The sequence below is a fragment of the Hippopotamus amphibius genome, chromosome 3 (genome assembly GCF_030028045.1).
Source record: "Hippopotamus amphibius kiboko isolate mHipAmp2 chromosome 3, mHipAmp2.hap2, whole genome shotgun sequence".
Lineage (NCBI taxonomy): Eukaryota > Metazoa > Chordata > Mammalia > Artiodactyla > Hippopotamidae > Hippopotamus > Hippopotamus amphibius.
Window position 1 is genome coordinate 105,487,413 of NC_080188.1, and position 5,821 is coordinate 105,493,233.

At 36.4% G+C, this 5,821-nt stretch overlaps 1 pseudogene; it reads right to left on the reverse strand.

Annotated features, from left to right (window-relative positions):
* Positions 1-1,463: 1,463 nt before the first annotated feature.
* On the reverse strand, positions 1,464-3,504 carry LOC130848523 (olfactory receptor 1002-like; annotated as a pseudogene).
* Positions 3,505-5,821: the final 2,317 nt, after the last annotated feature.

Genomic DNA, 5,821 nt, shown 5'->3' on the forward strand with positions numbered 1-5,821 from the left:
AACCTTTAAAATCTCTCATGTAGGATCTCATGAAAAAGAAAACAACAAAAAAGACAGAGAAGGAAGCAGAAAGGAGAAAAGGAAAGGAAATGGAAAAAAAAATTGGAGAAAAGAATAAAGTGTTGTTTGGCGAGGGGTATGGCCAGGGCTGGTATTTTGAAGAGTAGAAGAAAGAGCAAACACCTTTAGTTTTAAAATCTCATGTAACAATAGAGTAAGCAATTAATACCAATTATAGCTAAAGGAGTAGAATAAAAAATTGTCAGAAGTATATGTAGACTATAAACTGGAAGCAAACACAGAGAATGAGAATTAATAATCCTAGAAAGTTGGACCTAGAGACTGTCATACAGAGTGAAGTAAGTCAGAAAGAGAAAAACAAATGTCGTATATTAACACATATATATGGAATACAGAAAAATGGTACAGATCAACCAGTTTGCAAGGCAGAAATAGAGACACATATGTAGAGAAGAAACATATGGACACTAAGGGGGGAAAGTGGTGGGTGGGGGGTGGGTTGTGGTGGGATGAATTGGGAGATTGGGATTGCCATATATACATTACTAATAAGAAAAAAATATCAAATTGTATACTTTAAATATATGCAGTTTATTGCATGTTAATTATATCACAATAAAAGTTCTTAAAAAATCCTAGAAAGTGAGCATTCCCATGAGGAGTAATGTGAATCTTAAACCAGTTTAGGTTGAAAATACATCAATCAGCAGAAGAATGATGAAAGAAATTGATCCAGGGAGAACTAGAATAGAGGGATTTCCCTAAACCACATCTGTTTCCAATTTGTTAGGAGAGATTATAAGTATGACCTAAAGTAACTATATGTATTATATCTGTTTTATTCACTCAGACATTTAACATTTCTTCCTGAGAACTTACTATGTGTCAGGTGCTCTTATATATATTATTTCTTAATTTCTCTGCATACTACATATGTTGTTTACTCCCTCACAATTTTCCACCTAGGGCTAGAGTGTATTGTTTATAAAGGTTAAAATTCCATTCCACTTTTTATTCTTAATCTTTTTTAACAAAGACTTGTGTTATCATGGTAAAGTAATGAGTTGAAGAGCCTTCCAGGTAATGTGTTGAATTCAAGGAATATAAAGAGAGAACAAGTCCCTAGAAGGGAAAACTGAAAAACTGGGTGATATCATTGCTAGAAAACTCTTTCTTTTGGCCAGTATATGAAAAGATAGCATTCATGAGCTTGGACATATTATGTAAAAATCATATAACTTTAGAGAAGATGGTAATTTAGATAGCATTGAGTCTATTACCTTTATTTTATAAATTAAGACACTGAGAACTAGAAATGGTATAGGATTTACCTGCTTTTAGTCTGCTTAATGATTGGTAATCTCCTTACACCTAATCCAGTTATCTTCTTAATAAACACTTTAGCTGAACTACCTGTACGTTGGCAAAAGTCACCCTCTAAATTATGCACCCAGCAGAAAATTCCTCTTAACAAATGTCCTCCTAAAGGCATCTTTTACATCCGTGTTCCTCAGGCTGTAAATGAGAAGGTCCAATATAGGAATTAACGTGGTATAGAATGCAGAAACCACTTTATTAATGTCCTGAGATGAATCTGAATTGGGTTGTATATAAATGAAGAAACAGATGCCATATAACATGGCCACAGCAGACAAGTGTGAAGAACAAGTAGAAAAAGCTTTTTGCCTCCTATCAGCAGAGTGGATATTCAATATGGTTTTGAGGATATAAACATAGGAGAGTAGGATGATTACGGCACTGAGTATTCCTACTAATCCAGCCATAATGAAAAGAATCAACTTATTGTTTTGGGTGTCAGCACATGCCAGGGACAGAACAGGGAGAATGTCACAGAAGTGGTTGACCACATTTGGACCTCAGAAGGGTAAGCAAAAAGTAAATGTCTCATGGATAACTGCACTCAGGATGCCCACGGCATAGGGCCCTACTGCCAGCTGCACACAGACCCTCTGGAACATGATAAGGGGGTACAGCAGAGGGTGGCAGATGGCTATGTACCGATCATATGCCATGGTGGCCAAGAGGAAACACTCAGTCACTACAAACTGACCAAAAAACCACATCAGTACAGCACAGCCCATAAAGGAGAGGACTTTTCTCTCCAGGAAGGTATCATGCAACATCTTTGGAGCAACAGAAGAAGAGGAGCAGACATCCACAAGGGAAAATGGCTGAGAAAAAAGTACATGAGAGGTCTGGAGTCAGGAATCCATCCTTATCAAAGTGATCATCCCCAAGTTACCCCCTAGTGTGACAAGATAAACAAAGAAAAAGATCAAGAACAGAATAATCTTCTGTGGAAGATTATCTGTTAAGCCCATGAAAAGAAATTCAGTCACTGTCATTTGATTCTTAGCATCCATGGTTCAGTGTCAATCTGTAATGAGAGCAAGAAAAATATTTTTTATACAGATCAATACTTAACAAAGCCCTGAAGGCTTTTAATTTGGTAGCTATAATTAAAATCTATGTTCTTCATTGGGACTTTGGGATTGACATGCACACAGTGCTATATTTAAAATAGATAAGCAACAAGGACCTACTGTCTTACACAGGGAATGCTGTTCAATATTCTGTAATAATCTAAATGGGAAAAGAATTGGAAAAAGATAGATATATGTATATATACAACTGAATCACTTTGCTGTACACCTGAAACTAACACAACATTGTTAACTAAATATGCTCCAACATAAAATAGAACTTAATAAATGTTTGCTTTAGTCAAATGGTGAGTGTCACTTGGTGATATTTCTTACATAAATCTAAGCTTCCAACAGAAATGAGATCCACTGCAGATAGTATTTTTATTAGCTTATAAATGAATTCATATAATCATAGGAAAAATAATGAAATATAGCTTTTAAATAATTACTTTTGAAAAAGTGTATGTCAAAAAACCACCAGCAGTGGGACACCAGTCATATTATATCACCAGATTCTCATTAAGATGGAGAGATTTAATGAACATTTTAGCAGTTCAAAAAGGCCGCATTAACCTGCTATTCATGTTTAAGAATCACACAAGTGTCCTGTTTAATATGAAGCATGCACAAGAATATTTAAGCCAAGCTATTCTATCTGGAGGGTTTAAAAAATTAATTTTGGTCATGTACTCATAATATCATTTTATGAATTTGGCTTATCTGAAATTCAGCAAGCTTACCTCTTTGGTAAAATTTACCTCTTTTAATTACTTCAAAATTATACCAACATTTGTAGACTTCTGGCCTCAAACAAGAATTGTGTCTCCAATGTAGTGTTTTTGAAGTATCATGAATTCTTACTATATTCCAGTGAAGATGGGTTACCTTTGTCCTGATTAACCTGGGGTCCCCTAACACACATGAAATAATGCCTTGCGCTTTTATGGCTCTCACATCGCCCAGTATGAAGTGCACATTTTCCTTGAAAGTTTTGTGTCAATTGGCACTTGATCCCTGAAGAACCCTGAACCTCCATCTATAGAGGAGAAATTAAAGTAAAATAGATGTTGTGGAGTTTGACTCAATATTACCTCACAGTGGTTTTTTTTTTTTTTTTCTCAAAGGAAGATCTCTAAAGAAAAAAATACTCTCACCTTGGGACCATCTTTGAAAAATGGGGCCAATTTCTATTAAACAAGAAGTAGTGGGTGCTAAGAGATGAAAACTCACAATCAAACACTATCCCTGAAAGTTGATACAGGTGGTTTTGGGAGACAGGACATAAACACAGAAAAATCAAATATATAACAAAAACCTGACTACATACAGATTTAGAAATGCCTTGCTTTAGGTTTATTTAGAACAACTGGGGAAAGTCCTCAGCTGGGGAATAGGCTCCCAGAGACCACTTGCAGATACACATTTCTATACATATACTCTTAGCGGTCAATATCTCCATACAAAAATGTCTGGCTATCAGTGAAATACACAATATTTTTAACTTTAAATTAATTCATGTTAGGTTATGCCCAGGAAAGGGGATTTGCAAACTAAATTCGACATGGATTCTAATCTGTAGGTAATGAGAAATCAAAGCACCTGGAAAACTCCAAAACAACCCAAATTCTAAATTTCACATGATAGTTTTTATGAGATTTCAGAAGAACAGCTCATTTTGGTTTGGAATGATTGGTTTTAGGTCATAGATTGCCTAATAAAAAGGAAAACACCTATTTGTTAGTTGTTTGAATTTTCAAAAATATCATCTATAATTGGTGCTATGGACAGAATTGTGTTCCCCCAAAATTCATATGTGAAAGCCCTAACCCTCAATGTGACTGTATCTGGAGCAAGGGCCATCAAGGAGGTAATTAAGGTTAAATGAGGTCATATGGGTGGGTGGGACTCAAGCACTGTAAAAAGAGAAATTAATTTCTGTTGTTTACACCACCCAACCTGTGACATTTTGTTACAGCAACAACAGCAGACTTATATAGTTGGTTAAAAACTTCCTGGAAAGAAATCATTGTTAAAAGAGGGAAAACACTAAAGTTTTCAAGGAGACAATAAATGGGTAGTATAGACAGGACTAATGAGACTTAAAATGTTGGACAAGAAAATGTAAGCTCTATTTATTAGAAGGACAGATTTTCACTTATTTCCCTCACCAAGTTATCTTCACCTGATACATATATGCTTCTTTATCTTCAGTTATAACTCAAGGCATTCTATGTCATTCTATTTAAAACCAGTCTATCCAATTCTGCAGCTGATTCCATGAATTCATGCTCACTCAAGAATGGAAACCAGCATGGGAAGCACAATGATGTGCCATTTACCTCTAGGAGCTCAACCAGGTTCTCATAGTAAATACCAGGGGAAAATCCCCTTATGCTTCCAGCAGGGGGAGGTGAAGAGGTACCATTTTCAAGCATACCACAACACTCTACTTCTAGGAGAAACTATTTTAAGCAAAACCTAAGCTATTGGGGTATTAACAAAGCCTAACTGACCAGTGGGGAAGAGAAATGGCCCATTTCAGCCTCCTCTGACTTTCCATGTAGAAGAAGGGAAATAACCAAATTCCAGCCCACTCTAGCCATCTTATCCCAACTTATGGGGGCTGGGGGACTCTGAGAAACAATTGTGAAGTTCACAATCCAAAGACACAGTTTCACTAACAACTGAGACCTAATCACACATATACACAATGGAACATTATGCATCCATAAAAAGGAATGAAATTGAGTTATTTGTAATGAGGTGAATGGACCTAGAGTCTGTCATACAGAGTGAAGTGAGCCAGAAAGAGAAAGACAAATATCATATGCTAACTCACATATATGGAATCTAAAATAAAATGGTACTGATGAACCCAGTGACAGGGCAAGAATAGAGATGCAGTTCTAGAGAACAGACTTGAGGACATGGGGTGGGTGGTGAAGGGGAAGCTGGGACGAAGTGAGAGAGTAGTATTGACATATATACACTACCAAATGTAAAACAGATAGCTAGTGGGAAACTGCTGCATAAAATGGGGAGATCAACTTGATGATGGGCAATGACTTGGAGGGATGGGATAGGGAGGGTGGGAGGCAATTGCGGGAGGGAGGGGATATGAGCATATATGTATAAATACAGCTGATTTACTTTGTTGTACAGCAAAAACTGGCACAACAGTGTAAAGCAATTACATTCCAATAAAGGTCTTTAAAATTTGAAAAGAAAAAAAAAGAAAAAAAAAACTGAGACCTAATCCTAGGACATAGAACACTTCCCCTCCCCTCAGACTTCACACCACAGTACTAGAGACCTATTTACAGCAGTTTCTTTTACCCAGCACACCATGTCTG